The sequence below is a fragment of the Bacillus rossius genome, chromosome 1, assembly GCF_032445375.1.
Source record: "Bacillus rossius redtenbacheri isolate Brsri chromosome 1, Brsri_v3, whole genome shotgun sequence".
NCBI lineage: Eukaryota > Metazoa > Arthropoda > Insecta > Phasmatodea > Bacillidae > Bacillus > Bacillus rossius.
This window is the reverse complement of record NC_086330.1, coordinates 55,942,125-55,960,030: the sequence shown is the minus strand read 5'-3', so window position 1 is coordinate 55,960,030 and position 17,906 is coordinate 55,942,125. Positions and strand designations below refer to the sequence as shown.

The window sequence follows — 17,906 nt, the reverse complement described above, 5'->3', positions numbered from 1 at the left end:
AACGTCCATCTGGTAATTACAGTCACAACCAAAACCTTTTTTTTTTAAATACTCCCCGTGTGCGCCCGGTCCTTTTTCGGTGTAGGGCCTAACCCAGCCGCGTCAATCTAACACGCCCCACACAAAGCATTACGTGGGGCCGTGCAGTATACGGTACGGGCCATCTCCCGCCACCCCAGAACTTTATTTAATCGCCCAGTGCACAGGCACCGGCTACATCCAAGCTTAAACAGGTTTTTAATTTAGTAGCGAGCCGCGGTCCACACAGGTGGGCCCGCGCGTCGCAAGTTACCGATTACGAGATTAGCCGATGCTAATCGAACGCTCTCCCTCAACTGCGACTGGCGTGAGGACTTAATAAGTAAACACACGTAGAGGCACGCAGGTGTCCCTCTCAGATAACGTGTGCAGTGTAATCGTGTACGTAAGAGCACCACAGGGTGCTGTTTTGTCAAGTGTAATTGTAATAATAGTGTAATCAAAACTTCTACGTGTTCCAACGCCTCATTGGCAGTCATGTACCGCCAAGTAGACCTCGCGCCCAACGTAATGAACCAGTGTAAATCGTGAACAATAAAACGTTCACCCCGCACCTCCCGTGCGCGACGTGCGACCCGTAGAACAACCAGAACAGTGTATGTAAATTAACCTAAACAACCCAACCTAATCAGGAAACAAATTCCATCCCCGCCGACGGTTCTAGCGGACCACACTGGGGCAACGAACCCACGATCATCACACGGTTAGACACCGAGCTAGCCTGGCGCCCTCCCGGAACAGATCTCTAAGAAAGCCAGCCACCCCGCTAGGACCTGCGCCCGACCTCGAACACGAGACCGCGGAGGACGGCAGGTTGTGTTAGGTTGTGTTAGGTTGTGTTAGGTTGTGTTAGGTTGTGTTAGGTTGTGTTAGGTTGTGTTAGGTTAACTTAGCTTAGCTACAGTAAAAATATTGTAATATCATTTGAATGGTTGTTTGGGAATTAACAATGCAACCTTAATCTAAGAAAACATACTATTTTATAAATTAATAGGTTTGTTTTACTCACAGTCTCACTTTTGGAATGACCTTGTGCATTTTCCCTGCCAGAAAAATTTTCCTCTTGGAAGTAAGATGCGCTCAGGTCACTAAGGTCATGCCATTGATGCTCCTCTCGAGGAAGAGTTGTGAGAACAAGTCATCTGCTGGTTGTTTTGGTCAATTGTCTACTTCTGTGTTGTTAGTAATGTTCAGTATATTAAGATGTTTAGAACAATCAATAATTATTTTTCATATTACATAACAATGATGACCATATATTTATATATATGATAATTTAAATAAAACAATTTTGCTAGCCTGTATTTCTTTAATTACTATAGGTTATGTGAAGCATGACATTATATGATCTTATGATTAAACATAAATAATGTAATTTTATTAAGCTCTCATAATTTGTGGCACAACATTAGATATTGCTAAGGCAGATTCACCTTGACGTCGTACCGCCGAAGGCCACAAAGCCCGGCCTCCACCCGCCCGTATTGGCCCCCGCTGGTGGAACGCACCCCTCGCCAAGCCAACATGAGTAAAAGGAAGCACCCTCCCGCAAGTAGCCCTAGCACCCCGTAACTTAATCAAACATACCTACTCACCTAGCAAGGACGCTAGAAAATTAAGCCCCATTAAACTCATCAGGTATATATATACCCAAAGTTAAGTGCCGGGAATGGTGTGTCTCAGTGTGTGTGATGGCCCCCTAAGGGCATCCCAATTCGCTAACACAAATCATTTCCCGTGCGGCCTGGGGCCTTAATTAAAGCGGAAAACTGCGTGAGTGCATCATAGTCGTAATTATTTATAAAATGTGCAGCGAGGGGAGTGTTTGAATAATAAGCGAACAGTCGCGAACTTCAGCACCACTTTTGAATGTTTTATCGGCTAATTGTGTGGCCATAAATTCAATAGACTCAGAACCAGTTGAGAGTAGCCTTAAACCTAATTAAAACAAGAGTGACATGTAATTAGCACGTAAGTTTTCCAGTTTATATTGTATAATGGTAAATTCGAGATTTTGGCGCGAGGGAACAATGACTCCCTCCCCGGCGCCATGTTCCCCCGGCAGTTCTTCGCGGCTCGCGTCCTAGGGCGGACGTGTTCGTCCCACCGAGTGTCATCACCTTTGTCTCACTGATCGTCATACTGGTAATTATTTAATTCTTCAAAACCTTTTACAGTAACCCTCCGCGAGTCCCTAGACCAAGTACGGTGCAGGGCTTAACCCGGCCGTTTTTCATTTCACTCCCGTGACACGTTAATGTCGCCACGCGAGTAACAGCATAACGGACCTGGCCGACTCCAGACCACAGAACTTTTGCTAATACAACCGCGCAAACGCCTGCCGGTCACAAACTTTAGTAATTAGTGAACACGTGAAGTGTCAACTTAATTATAATTTATGGGGCTGGCCGACTCCAGCCGAGAGACAACTTATAACTGCCGCTAGGAAACGTGGACAATTAGCGTAAGCAGAATAGGTTCTCTACCTTGTACTTTATTTGAATTAACGTGTCAGTGTAAAGTGTTAGTGCAACGTGTCGAATATAATTGTGTACTTTGTAAACAGTGTTTGCGGCATCGCAAAATTAAGTGAAGCGCACAGAGCGTAATAAAATCCACCAATCGGACCTTGCCGTCAATTATTTCACTCAAACCATTAATCACCTCAACCGACCCTCCGCATATGGTGTGTTGCAAACCATCTCACAGCCTACGGACCTAGTTAACACACTGGGGCTAACGAACCACACCCTGCTCTACCACACCGTGTCTTCAACAACAGCTAGACACACGGGCTAGCCTGGTGCCCAACTGGTAAATTCGGCATAGAAACAACTCACTACACACTAGGCCCTCCCCGGGTTGCAACCACAAAAACCTGGGTGATGGCAACCTTCAGACGATTCTTAATTCAAAACTGCATTTTTTCCAGATGTTTGATTTTCTGTGAGGTTATTAAAAAAAAATAAAACTTAAGCCATCTCTTCGCCTGTTTGAGTTACCGACAATTTTTTACCTAGGTTCATTTGCTCATAACTCTTACAACTCCTAGAGAGAAAAACAGAGGCAAGTAAAACAATCCTCTTAATGTAGTTGTCCTAACCTAACCAAAAATTCACACAATTTTTAAGTATTTTTAATGTAATTAACATAAGCAACTGTTCACATGTTTGCAGTATGTTAACTATAGGTAACATTACCTAAAAAGTTATTCACACATTTTCACAGTAGGATTTTTATTGTAGCACTGCTTTTCTGTGAAGTAGTAATAAAATTGTGAAAATACTTTTTTTTTTTATTTACTAGAGACTTTCCAATATTGAACCTGTAAACAGTATATCAATATTCCTACTGCTTTCTGAGAAATCACCATTAATAAGTTACATTACAATACCTATGCATTAACGCGGCTAGCACAATTTATTCCTTTCCCTTATGGGTCTATGTGTATACGTGATTTGGAGAAATTTAGTTAAATTGTTAAAATTGTCAATTACGTTAGGTTAACTGCATTAAATATACTTCAAAACAATGTGGACAATTGGTTGGGTTACTATAGCCACATAAAAAATAATGTGAAAACATGTGAATGGCTACTTAGGTCAAAATAGCTACATATGAAATTGGTAATTCCTAAGCAACCATTAAAAATATTTTACAGTATTTTTAACGTAGCTACACTAACCAAAATTCCATCCACCATGTTTTGAAGTATTTTGAATGAAGCTAAACTAACGAACCTGACCATCTAACAATTTTAAATTTTTGGCTCTCCATTGAAATTGTTCATTACTATGTGACTCAAAATAATACATGAAAGGCAAATGTCAGAAAATAAACATTTTATAATGTAATCAGATATTTACAAAAAAAATTTAAACATTAAAATTTCCAGTATAATATTAATATAATCATCATAGGCGTGCGCAGGACTTCAGTAGTGGTGGTGCCAGATTACACAACAACCCTATCATTCACGGACCCCAGCCTAAAGCGGGGGGTCCGGGGGTCCTCCCCCGGAAAAAATTTGGATTTTAAAGAGCAAAATGGTGCTATTTAAGGTGTTTCCGAACAAAAACATTAAATACACAGATGTAAAAATATTAACATTTTGTATGACAAATTATGGCTTTGAACGTTATAATCACCAGGAAAACTACTAAACTATTTACAGTTTTAAGCTTTGTTGAGCCATAAAGTAAATTGCACAAATTGTTTGCACGGAATTCATGCTGGTGGCTTTGAAAAACCGTACTTAAATGTTTTCTGAAGATGCCAAATAAATGCTAGAAAAAAAAAACATTCTCAAATGTTAAGTTTTAAAATCAACAAATCAAGGGAGTTTTTGTAACATACCTTAAATATGTAAAATATTAAAATAATAAAAACACACAAATAAGAGTGGGCAAAAGTTTTAACTTTTGGAATACAACAAAAATGTTTTGTCGGCGACTGCATATAAGTCATCGAGTAAGCCTATCCTTTTAACTAACTAAACTCTCTCTCTTTTTTTAAATAAACCCTGGCGGACGGCGGCTATTATTCCGTGCGCCTGCCGAGTGGAGTGAACAGTGGACACCGAGCGCGCATTCTATGTAATTCGAGGAGAACTCTGAGAAGTATTTACTTTTCAGAAGTTTTGTAGCCGCGGCCCGCGTGTACAACACAAGTAATTGCAAATGGCTTGTTTTCGTGTGTATAGTTGGTTAGATTGATAATTGATATACTGATAGTGTTATGAGCACATATCTGTAACTCGACACGATTGAAAAACATATTTTTTTTTGGAAATAATACGGATTTTTGTAAGTATGTATTATTTATGCTTGTAAAAAACAAAATAACGTTAACCCTAATGGTGGTGCCAAGGCACCTGTGGCACCTACCGTGCGCACGCCTATGATAATCATATTAACAGCTTTATCAAAACATTATCTCTGTTTACAACTACAAAACACACAAACCTACACGGTAAACAATAGCTGCAGTCTCGTCATTGCAAACACATTGTAATGTAAGTTATAGGTAAAAGGTAATTCCTAAGAAACCAGAAGAAATTTAAAAATGCTGTTTTCAGGGTAAATCCAGGAATGTCTTTAGTGTTTGAAAAAAGTATTTTTGGAATTTTACTATAACTTAATGAAATGCAATGCTGCAAGAATATCACCTAACTGTAAACAACTACTGGTCAACAATTTAAAATATAACATCGCCCTGTTAGAAAATGAACCAAAAAAAAGTACAAAAAAAGCATTTTGAATTTCTTGGGGGGTGGATGAAAGAGACTCCTTTAGAAATTCCCAAAAATACTTTAAAATAGTAAGACTGTGATGTCAACCGGGGCTACACCCCCTAGAGCCTGATATATTACCACCCTCCTACCCCTCTTCCTCCCTTCCCATTCATTCAAACCTCCCGTGGCCGACGCATGCGTGTGTGCATGCGTGGACGCCCAGCAAGAGGCAGAGTCAAGCCCGTGTCTTGTTCCCTCCGAATTTCTATTTAATCATCATTATTGTAGTGCTTTGATTATCCCTAGTGTTGTGTATGTTAGTTACAGGGCATAATACTTTATTTCATTTCTTTTCCTTTCGGCAGAAATGCTAACGGACCGCTACAGACTCAGACTTGCCGAAGGCCATTCAGTTACTATAACTTTATTTAATTCATTCTTGTTCAACTTAATACGTAATCGCGGTTCATGAACCGCCAGGGTAAAATGTAAAAGGGTGTTTGGTGATTTAATTGGTTTTATTAAATATGCCACTGCGCGATACGGTTCAGAATAACGGTACTTACGTCTTGGCACGCAAGGCCATTGTCCTGCCACCTCGGCAGCCATCGCTCGCCCTAGTCTCCTTTCACCACCACACGAGGTAGGACGTGCTCTGCACTCCAAGGACTTCAACTTCGCTATACTGACCCACTAATTATGTTATGTGTAATTTGTATTCGGTTTCTCTATCTTTGGAGCCTACCTCAGGGGTCGGCTGTTTCATTAATTGCATTGTAATCCGTAAGGAGTACAAACATCACCATGACGTCGTCCGACCGACGACCATCCCTAAGCCCGACCTGCAACCGCCAGTATACTCTCCCGCTAACGGAACGCACCCCTGGCCGTGGCCCACCCGAGTCGAGCGAGCCACCGAGCCGAACGGCCAAACCAGACATTATTATTATAAAGCACACTAAATCCGAGTGGACTAGAGACGAACCACACCCATTCCCCCTCAAACAATTAATTACGAATTTTGCGACCTTAAAGTCTCTTCCAGACGCAGTCATTTAGTTTTTAACGTAATGAGGTCAAGCTTGGCGCGGCAGGGGCCGACGCGCCACCGGACGCCATGCCAGTTCCGCAGTTCTACTCGACTCGCGGACCGGGACGGACCTACGTCCCACGGAGAGACCACAATCATTGTCTATATCGCAAGTAACGTCCGGTAAATATAGTCATTTAGCATAAACCAAACCTTTTTCTATTCACCTCTCCGTGCGTGCCCGGTCCGTTTTTTACGGTTCAGGACCTAATCCGACCGCGTAAACGTAAAGACGCCCCGCACCACACCTGGTGCGCAGGGTCGTTCTTCAGCATACGGCACGGGCCGTCTCCCGCAAACCACAGAACTTTCTTAAGGCCACGCGCCTTCGCGCGGACCACAAACCCGCAAGGGAAACTTCGCCAAGTTTAGTGGCGGTGCGTGTACCACCCAGTGGGCACGGCACCCGCGTAGAGACAATTGCTTACGGGACTGGCTGACTCCAGTCACCCACAAACTCTGTGTGCCACGTCAATTGTGCGCGCCTAATTTTCATTAAGGGTACTTTGTTAACGTAATTTTGCGCCACGTCATTTGTGCGCGCTTAATTTTCATTAAGTGTACTTTGTTAACGTAACTTTGCGCCACGTCATTTGTGCGCGCCTAATTTTCATTAAGGGTACTTTGTTAACGTAATTTTGCGCCACGTCATTTGTGCGCGCTTAATTTTCCTTAAGTGTACTTTGTTAACGTAACTTTGCGCCACGTCATTTGTGCGCGCCTAATTTTCATTAAGTGTACTTTGTTAACGTAACTTTGCGCCACGTCATTTGTGCGCGCCTAATTTTCATTAAGTGTACTTTGTTAACGTAACTTTGCGCCACGTCATCTGTGCGCGCCTAATTTCCATTAAGTGTACTTTGTTAACGTAACTTTGCGCCACGTCATCTGTGCGCGCCTCTCTTGCATCAAATGTACTTGGCCTGCATACTGTTACCCGAGAAACCAGTGCCACGAAACATTGAACATATACCGGCCTGCAGCCCGCAACGGACAAGTAGCCCTCAGGGGCATGTCTGTGCTCAGTAATTGTATGGTGTGACGTCAATCCCTTGAATAAAGGCACGTCGCTACTACGGCAATCCCACGCATTCTTCTTTAACGTAAATTCCCAAGCAATACCGCCGACGGTTCTAGCGGACCACGCTGGGGCAACGAACCACGAACCCCCATTGGTTAGACACCGAGCTAGCCTGGCGCCCTCCCGGAACATAAAACGTTAACCAGACCAGCCACCCCGCTAGAACTCGCGCCCGGACTCGAACACGAGACCGCGGCTGACGGCAACCACAAACATAACGTCCGACCACGTGGTGGCCGGACAGCCCGTAAATTGATCGCACAGCAAGGATTTTAAACAGTTTAACGTATTTTAGGTTCTGTATCTAATGCGCACAAGTAGGAATTATACCGTGTAGTCTAAAATAAATCACAGCGTTACCGAACTTGTTTTTTTTTTTTTGTTTGACCACTTGTGTACTCCGGGTTGGCGTGTAGGACGCCATAAGAACCCACGGCGTTAATACATAGCGTGCCCGTCACTGAGAGTGGGCCCAGATCAACTATGCTGTAGGCAGTGCACATCATGTCCCCACACAGGCGACATCACACCCAGAGTTAATAGAGTCTCACCCGGGTCTGTGCCCCCTAGACACAGCCCTTCTTATTTAACGTCTCTCTATCGCCCTGACAACCCCCAGCGACATCAAATGGTTGGTTAGGTAAAGTTAGTTGTATTTGAGCTAAATTTCTAGTTTAATAGTTTTTCTGTAAATAATTTAATAAATTTCCAACAAGTGAACAGAAGAAACAGTACAGCACGGCTTGAACAGGAGAAAAAAATAAGAGTAAGACTTTTATCTACAGCAGAGGGAATAGCATTATAACACATAAGAACCTCAACAAAGTCTTTGGCAAGCATGTTGTTATGTATGAAGGTTCCTTCTTACCTGGAAGAATTACAATTATTTTAGATAAAACTGTTACTGTTTCAACCATGGTAAAAACTTTAGGCATGGAAGTGGCCATCCTCACCAATCTCAGCAGAAGAACTTGAATACGATTAGGAAGTGGTGTTGGGTGGGATTGAAATTCCTAGACCTATTAACAAAATACTATTTTATTCTGAACCAAAACTTGGGAAGGACAGTTGAACAGATGTTATGTCTTTTTTTTTTTTTTTTTTTTGTATTTTAAAAAATTGTATTCTCTGTATTCCAGCTTTTAATTTGCCAATTTTTAAGACATTTATCTTAAATACTTATAAATATCATAGTTTAGAATTTTTGTGGTTTTATCTACATTTGTGCAAGTGAATGTTTTGGCATATCTTAAAACAATTGATTAAAAAGACAATGTGCTTTTATTTTATTTTCTTCTATGAAATTAATGTGTGATGTTATAAGAGCTTAGAAAATAAGCTTTAAAGAACTCCTAAATAGCTGACATTGCAAATTAAACCTATTTTCTAGCATTTCTCACCGATTAAAAATTATTGTTGCAAAGTCATGTAAACAAATATGACTTTGCACCATTGAATATAAAAAATTATTTTCGTAAAAATTTATGTTTATTGTCAATTGGCATATGAATTAACACTGTTTTAACACTATATCTATAAAATTGTTAAAATTTAATATTTTTATATGTAATATAACTGGAAATGTAAGTTTAGAATATGGTACAAAATCAGGCCATTTGACGGTACGTACTCTAACAAAGTAACTATAATTTTTCGGAAACCACTAGGGTAAATATGTAGTTGGGCGATGTGTATTAAAAAAAATTTATAGAATCCGAAAATACTTTTATTCTATGCTCTTTAACTTCCTCTTTTCATTAAACCCGGCATCACAATACCTGTGCATTCATGCGGCATTCACCATTGATTCTTGTTTACGAGTATGAATTTGTTTTTTCTTGCGGAGTTCATCATTGTTTACCCGCCTCTAACTTAGATGAGTTTTTAACGTTTCAAATTTTAATGTTTTATTTCTTATTTGGATATTGTTGCCCAAGTAATAAGAAAAAAAATCATGATTTCCTACTGTTCATCCTTTGTCCCGGTTTGTTAGGTCAGGTCAGTTTCATTATAAATACTTTAAAACTAAACAACCATTAAAATTAATTTTAATTACTTTTAATGTCCGCTTAGTTTGAAAGTATTTATAATGTAACTGGACCTGTAAATAGACCTTTTAATTAATTACGCATTCACGAACTTAGTTTCAGTTGTATTGCAAAATAAGAACGGCGATATCTCCTAAAGTATTTGTAATTTCTTATCTCCGCCGGGATTTATGAAAAGAGGAAGTTAAAAGGCATAGAATAAAAGTATTTTCGGAATTTTAAAATTTTTTTTAACAAATATCGCCCAACATATTTACCAAACGATTTTGAAGTATTAGGATAGCACAAAAATATGGCTGCATGCTTACATGGGAATCCTAGTTTGAGCATAAAAAACATAATACACATTACTGAAAGTCGTTGATAACTAAATGCATTTTAAGAATTACATATAGTTATCTGCTTATAAGCTTGGTAAGAATGGTTTTAATTATTAACAAAAACGCAAACCTTATAGTTTGAATAAGATTAGATTATCTATCTCAAAGAATACCTAAAGCGGGTTATAAATGACAATTGGGTCAATAAATCGAATCAAGAAAACGAATTAATAATACAAGCACAGCAACTGTTTCATAACATTACATATACCTTTAGTCAAGTAAATTTCAGTTTTCGTATAAACTCACTAAAAGACGTAGTAAAATTCAAACTCCAACTCACAGCAACACAGTATTCGACAACCTTCCTGTTGCAAAATTGAATAGATAAAGACATTTAGATCTTCACTTCACTGTTAATATCATAAGGGAATTCCCAACCAGCTTCAAAGCATACATTTAACAAGATAAAATTTCCTCGACCAACAAGAATTGTTCACAAATTTAAATATATCTAATAAATATTTTAAACAAGATTATGCTATATATAAATATATACTATATATTAATCAAGTTAGTTTCTTTAAAATCCATTTATAGTTTAAAGAACATTGTACAAACATTAATGAGGTAATGTTATAGTTGTCCAAGAATAACCCACAACTTAATCGTGCAGCCGCTAGATAGCAGTGTTGTTGTATGACCGTGACAGACGCTTTTTTTTTTAACTCAAACATCTTAAAGAGGATTATAAATAATGTTAAAAAAGAGAGTGAAATATTAATTTGATGTAGATACAACATGCAACCAAATTTTCACAGGATGAAAAAACACATGCAAATAAAAATTATATATTTGCTTTTTAAACTTGTACATTAGTTATTGGTATTGAATATTTGTACATATATTATTTATATCTTTTCACATTTGTTAACGCCGGCCATAAGAAGTAGTTCAGAATAGGCTATCTCTTTACAAAAAATGTGACACCCCGACTACGGGAAGCCTAAGTTCCACATTGAGTTGAGGACCTACCCGAACCTGCCCGAAGACTTCACCTTCGGTAACTTCGGGACTTTGTATTTATATTCATAACAGCACGGCCATGTTGGTGGATATCAAAAAGACTTTGACGCCAACCGCCGGTGCTCCCTCTGGTCCGCAAAGGTCGTTATGCCACAACAACACTTGCTCCTAAGTGCATAGAACATGTCCGAGCGTGGTGATCGCGGAGTGTGTGAAAGTGCGCCGCAACGAACACCAAAGCGACGTCAGCGCCCGGCCGAGTGTGGCAATGCGCCTAATTAATTATATAATTATTTTGTCAAATTTAAACAACTAAATTAATAACAATTTAAAAGAAGATTCATGTAAGGGAAATTATGTCCCATTGTCTTAAAAGCATATATTGTGTAACTTGTCTTTAAGTCCAAAACTGGCCGGGTGGGTTTTCCCACGTTCCACGTGTTTAGGCGCGAGGCCGCAGGGCGGTCTCGCGCCCAGTTACCGTCAGGAGCTCGAAGGGGTCGGGCGCTCCGCGAACATCGGGCCATCAACTTTCGCGCTTCATCTCCATATCAGCAATAGTGTAAGTTTTTTAAAATCCTTTAACTTGCTCGGCGCCGACCCCACCTCAGTCGCACGATATTTCGTGCGACTCGTAACTTATTAAATTTTATCCCGACAGGGAATTTTCTCATGTTCTACGTAATATCATGTCCAGTTTAAGGACAGCGTATAGTGTTACGCAGTTTTCGGCTTCATAGCCAGTTAATCGTTATTACCGTAGGCTTTTTGTAACGAGTGTTGAATGCTACTGACTAACTGTCGCCTTTTAATTATCATCATTCTAAACGTGTAATTTGTAACGTGTGTTTTTTAACTATATAACTTTCATTTCCAAGAGACTTTTGCGTGTACGTCTCCCGCTGGCGTATCCACGTAATTTTAGAGGCATTAATATTTCGTCGCAGGCTAGACTGCAAACAATCCTGAGCATAGGAACTTTTCTACGTATTTACATGCCCGCCTAAGTTGTGGCAACACCAGATTCGTGACTATCTGCCAAACCTTTAATAGGGACGAGAATCCACCGTTTAAGCTTTTCGATATTACTTTGCAATCTATCTTGGTCGCGCGCGCCGTTACGTTCAGAGATATGCGTGTCACAGCGGTCCGACAACGGATACGGCCAGTATCGGGACGAATAAGTGTATCAGTACTGAATAAAGTGCAGTGTCCTGTAACGCGTTTACCATTCATTTACAAGGCGTCCTGGGTGGCCTGAACAGCCCAGGTAATTTCCGAACCGAGACGCGCTCCTGCCTGCAGCCACGAGGCCGAACCCCGGTTAAAACCCCTGAGATCTTTTACAACGCTAATATTTAATTAAAAAACTAAAACAGGCAGCGGGAGTGGCGTCAACTTAATAATAATAATAATTGTGAGGTCAAGTGTTTAGTTCATAGAAAGAAAGTGTATATTTAGTAATCATCTTAAGATTATTATTCATTGTTATATCACAAGTATTTGTTATGTTCAGGATCTTTCAATGCACTAAATTAAAAAGCAAGCATCATGTATCTCAGGATAAAGTGAAAAACTTGGTTACATGATACTGAACTTTTACTAGCTTTCAGATTTGCGTTTAAATTAAGTGATATTTATGGTCATTTAGTTTATTTTTTCTCTCTACAGGTTTTAAAGTTTAGCCTATAGGTTCACGTAATTTTTTCGTATCACATGTCCAAATTTATCCCATGGTTTGTGGTACAAGATGCTTTCTGTTTTAATTTGTTACGTCGAAAGAGTATGGACATAACAAATACTAAAACATCACAAGACAAACAAATTATCTCAGGTGTTGTGAAATAATTTATTTTGTAACTGTTTTACATTCATATATAATTGTAATATCACAAGTTAGTTATGCCCATGTTCTTTCAATGTAACAAATTAAAACATCAAGCAACATGTAGGTACCACAGGAACAATGTATACAAGGTCATGCCATCTGGGTCAAGGGACGAATTTGAATACGTTATATAGAACTTTTACCAATTTCACTTTCGGGACAGGTACGTATCACAATATCATTATCACATTAATGACATCATTAACATGGCACATTTATGTCATTACCATATCTGCATTATTATGTTACTAGCATGATTATATGGGGGTTTTAGTTGGGGAATATTCTAATGCTTGTTTTGCACAAAATATGTTTTGACGTCGTACCGACCATGGCCGTTAAGCCCGTGCTCCTCACCGCCAGTACCGTATCCCGTTTTCGGAGCGCGCCCCTCGTCCAGCCGGATTGAGTCAAGCGAGCGCCTCGGGCGTGACCTCAATTAACTGAATTAAAACAACAGGACACGAAACCTCGGGGGCTCGACTACGGAAAACAATGCCCAAACGAGGCATTAGGACGAAATTAAGTAATCACATGCAGTGAGCAAGTGCGTCGTAGAGATTCCGTGCGTGCGAGGCTCGCACGGAACAGAAAAACACACTCGTTACTAGCCACAGCGGCTACGGGCCTTGATTAATGGGTCTATGATAGTGGTGTAGCCAAACTAAGGGAATTCAAACCCAAACAGCGCACATTGAGACAATTTGTAGTTAAATTTACAGTCGCCAAATTGGTGCCACTTTTTAAATTAATTATTCAAGTAAAACAATTGTTAAGCCTTAGGCAAATATTTACCAGGTGCAAAGTTTTAATCAAGCACCTGGAGCATGTTTTTTACTCATCAACCAATTAAATTATTATAAGTTTTTGGTGCCGACTCACAAAGAAGAGAAAGTTTCTCTTCCTTGCGAGGCGGCCATGTTCGGCAGTCTCCAACCACTCCGCGCCGGGAACAGACGTGTGTCCGTGGGTAGCATTCAAGTTTGTTTCATTGATTATTTTTATTCTGTACTACATCTTCAAATTTAAATCCTTTTATTAATTCACCGCTGCCCACGTCGACTCGGCGCGTACTTTGCGGAACCGGGCCTATCCCGACCGTCTTCAGTGTGATACCACGCTACGTATCGTATCACGGAACGTACGGTACTGGCCGACTCCAGCGAAAGTATTTTTAATTAAGGACATCGTGCATATGCCTGCTGGCTGCACTCACGTAAGTGTTTCTCCGAACTTAGGAGCCCGCTCATCGAGCCCCCCCCCCCCTTCTCCCGTTAACTTTCGGCGCTGGCCATCTCCAGCGACCTTCGACCCACATCCCGCGAGACTTCCGCGGTAACCATTAGTGTCGCGTAGTGTTGTGTTTTTTTGTGTTAATTGTGTAACCGCTAGACTTCCACAAGTGTTGGTGAGAGTTTTTGTAGCGGGACTAAATTAAAGGTAATTCTCACCAACTCGTGTACAATAATTTTCTGTAGTCTCCCGTCCTCCACACGTCCGAGCGGCCTTCACAGTCAAAGGAGAACCATTCAGGTTAGATTCACGCCGTGTACCTGGCGGGGCACGCGGGGGCAGAGTACCCACGACCCAACATCAACAGCCTAGCAGTCCGCTAGCCTGGCGCCCCTCCGGACAACAGCAGTAACGCGACGCCCGTAGCGCCCATCAGGTACCCCCCGGACCTCTCACAGAGGTCGGGTGACGGCAGTTTGTATATTAAACTAACTTTCTGGTAACGTATTTTATGCTATGGCCATGCTTATTCTAGATTTAGAACATACTACAGTATATATTTTACCTGTGGTATCAAATTCTATACTTAAGTACAAGCCCTACCTGTACTAGTATAGAACAACAAAATGAAGATATATTACATGTCATTGTTATTACTTAAGATAAATATCTGGTGTAAAAGAAGCATATGAATCTCGTCCATCCAAAAGTTTTTTCTCCAGTGTTTGTACTTTAAGAACGTACAGGTATGTGTGAATGCACAGGTATTATAATGTAAGCTTTAAACTTTGATTATTTGCTAACCTGTAGGAATTTAAAAAGTCTGTTTTCAGGGTAAATTCAGGGCTATGTCTAGTGTCAAAAAAGGTTTTTGTCAAATTTTTTCTAGTTTGTGGAAAAGTTGGCCGAAGGTGAAGTCTTCGGGCGTGTTCGGGTAGGTCCTCAACTCAATGTGGAACGTAGGCTTCCCTTTAAGGGAAATGTGTCTACTCACATAGTCGTTCTCTTGACTCATGCAGAGTTTGTAAACAAAACAAATTATTACCAAAAATTATCCGGCCACGTTTTTCATATTATGTAGCCTTTTTTAATTGTGTTAAAATTTTGTTACATAGTGTGCGCACATCGTAAATATTCACTCTCATCATTTAACTATAATGTGCCTAAATAAGTATGTATAACTTAAAAAGGGCTACATACTGACGTTCCTCGGCATTAGGTCCCTGATTCCCTGTTTACGTAATTGTCCTGTTGTGCCCGTACTGCTCTCGCCGGCGAGGTGTGGGTCCAGGCCAACGTGGCCGGGACCGGGAAATACGGGACCTGGAGGGAGAGTGAGGTGAAAAGGAAGAATGGTAGGCAGTTCCAAGGATAATTCGGTGTTAACAGTTCCACGACCCCCTTTTAATTTCGTTTTGAAAGCCTGCCGCAGCCTGGCGGACCCGTCGCAGAACGAGCGCCCTTCCCGCGACGACCCGGACTCCCGGAAGACCGTCCCATCCGTTAACACGTCCCGACACAAACTGGAAATTTTCCCATGTAACAATGTCCCCCATTAAGGTTGCACCGCAAAGATGCGCAACACGTGCGCGGTCCGTTACGTAAAAGTCTCGTACTGACGGCGAAGGTTCGGCGGTTCGTAACTGCGCTTACGCGTTCTAGGACATTCGACTGGTGACGTAACTCGTAAAACTCGTAAAACTCGAAAGGGCAAGCGACTCGACGGATGCAGCACAGCTGCCGCGACAACCCGTGAAGTGACCCTGTCGTCGGACCACGAGCTCAGCAGACGCGCCTCGCGAGCAGCGCGGAGCGGCATGCATGTCTGTCTCTGATCGCGCCCTGAACACTACTGCCCTTCCCCGCCCGCCAGCGGGCCGCGGAATAGGGGAGGAGAAATCGGCCGGCGTGGGAGAGGCCTCACCCCGCGATGCGCCAGTCTGCGATTACATTACTAGCACTGCGAAACATTTGAGAAAAGTTACAAAATTATTTACACAACTGAGCGAGACATTAATCAAACAGCGAATTTACACATCAGTTAATTAGTTATGATTACAAAATATCCACAATTATCGAGGCTCGTGACCATTTGGAAAAAAATATATAAAACACAGAATTATTTATCACACAAAAGAAGCTCACTGGCATGCTAGGGCACACGCGGGTGCGTCCCTGGCCGTCGCACTTCACCGATGGTGCACTGGGGGGACAAAAATTCCCTCAGGCCCACGTCGGTGGCCAAGTACGGCCTCTGCATCTGGGAGGGTACGACAACTGTCGTCATATGCCCCCCCCCCCTCCCGAGGCCGTCCTGGCCCCCGACGTCGACCTAGACCGGCAGCTGCGTCCGCGTCCGGTCACGTATCTGGTCGTCGGAGTCCGTCACGTCATTCCGTATGGGTCGGGCGAACTGGGGCAGGAGCTGCATCACGCTGCAGCGTATCCCCCCGGCGTCCTTCAGTTGTACGTCTCTGGCTTGTACTGACCCCCCTTAATCGTAATACCGGAGGTAGCGCGGGGTCTTTGTCTCACGCGTGGACCGGCGCAATGCCGGTCCTCTCCCCGCGTGAGCGGTCATCATCGGCTACCTGGAAGGCAAGTCTAGGACCACCTGCTGGGCCCTGTTGACATCGCCTTCCCCACTGAGGAGCCAGACCGTTACCCCATCTGTCACGTCCTTGCTCACGTCTGTCCTCGTCACCTGCCGTTCCCAGGGGTGGACGCATCTCTGTCCACGCCTTTGGACAGGCTCTGGCAACATCACTACTGGTTCACTCAGGTCGACCAGGTCGCCCTGTGCAGGGTCGTTATGCATCACGTCCTTGACGAGCGGTCTGTCATTAACGTTGGCGTTGGCGTTGTCGTCATCGGGCGGAAGTACCCGGTCCATAAAGCGCTCCAGCTCTGCCATGCTTGCGCCACACGGGCCCCTTCTGCCCCTCCCTACGTGCGTCCTTGCCCCGCCCCCAATCGCCAGCCGAGAGCAGCCGTCTCTTCCCTGATGCCTCCTCGTAGGGGGCTGAGTCAGTATCGTCGTGCGGGCCCGTTCGTGTGTCGTGCCCCGTGTGTCATCATCTCCTTCAATGCCCCCGCTTACCACCCGCCGTGACTTGGGGTGGGCGTGTCCCCGTCGACGTCCCTGGTCCAGCTCCGGTGGCGTCACCACGGGGTCATCGAGGTCGACCAGTATTCCTACGGCGACATTGTCATTGGCCCTGTCCTTGACCACTAGACCACTGCAGTCGTGGCCGCCCCCGTGTGTCCCATCCCGTGTGTCATCGTCCTCGTCAATGTCCCTGCTTACCAACCGCCGTGACCTGGGGTGGGCGTGTCCCCATCGACGTCCCTGGTCCAACTCCGGCGGCATCACCATAGGGTCACCGAGGTCGGCCAGTACTCCTACGGTGACGTCATTATCAGCTCCGTCCCCTACCACTGGTCCACTGTCGTCGTGGTCGTCCTCGTCGTGCGGCTCGTCTACCAATCGGATGTCGTCTCTGTGTACTTTAGTCGTTCGTCCGTCGGCGCGATGTACGAGGTACGTGGTGGTCCCTTGTCTGTCAACTACCTCCTGACGTCCTGACCACTTAGGAGCCAGACTAGCGCAGAAGCCCCTCTCGCCATATGACAGGTGGTGACACCTGACAAAAACCAGCTGGCCAGGCTCCAATTGTCCTGGGGGCTGGTCGTCTGTGGTGTGCGTCGGGCCAGGTAGTCAGCCTGGCGACGTCGGGCGTACTCGCGCAGATCGTCCATGGTCAAGTCGTGCGAGTCGGGGGTTGTGCGTGCTTCCCCGGGCATGGCGAGGTTTAGGCCCTGCACCAGTTCAGCGGGGGAGTGGCCCGTAACAGCGTTCGTCCGGCGGCGCAGGCAAAACAGCAGCGTCGGCAGGTGCAGGTCCCACTTGGTGTGGTCCTCGTCCAACCGGATGCACAGCTAAGTCTT

At 43.2% G+C, this 17,906-nt stretch overlaps 1 protein-coding gene across 3 annotated transcripts in view; it reads right to left on the bottom strand.

Annotated features, from left to right (window-relative positions):
* The window catches only part of LOC134536353 (probable ATP-dependent RNA helicase DDX60), a 116,923-nt gene extending 106,462 nt beyond the window's left edge, over positions 1–10,461 (bottom strand). Inside the window, exon 1 of one of the 3 annotated variants that reach the window (XM_063376109.1) lies at positions 10,083–10,461. The gene's annotated coding sequence lies outside the window, so the exon portion shown is untranslated. The remainder of the gene's footprint in view (positions 1–10,082) is intronic. The other 2 variants (XM_063376116.1, XM_063376124.1) reach the window with 2 other exon arrangements.
* Between the last annotated feature and the right edge of the window lie 7,445 nt (positions 10,462–17,906).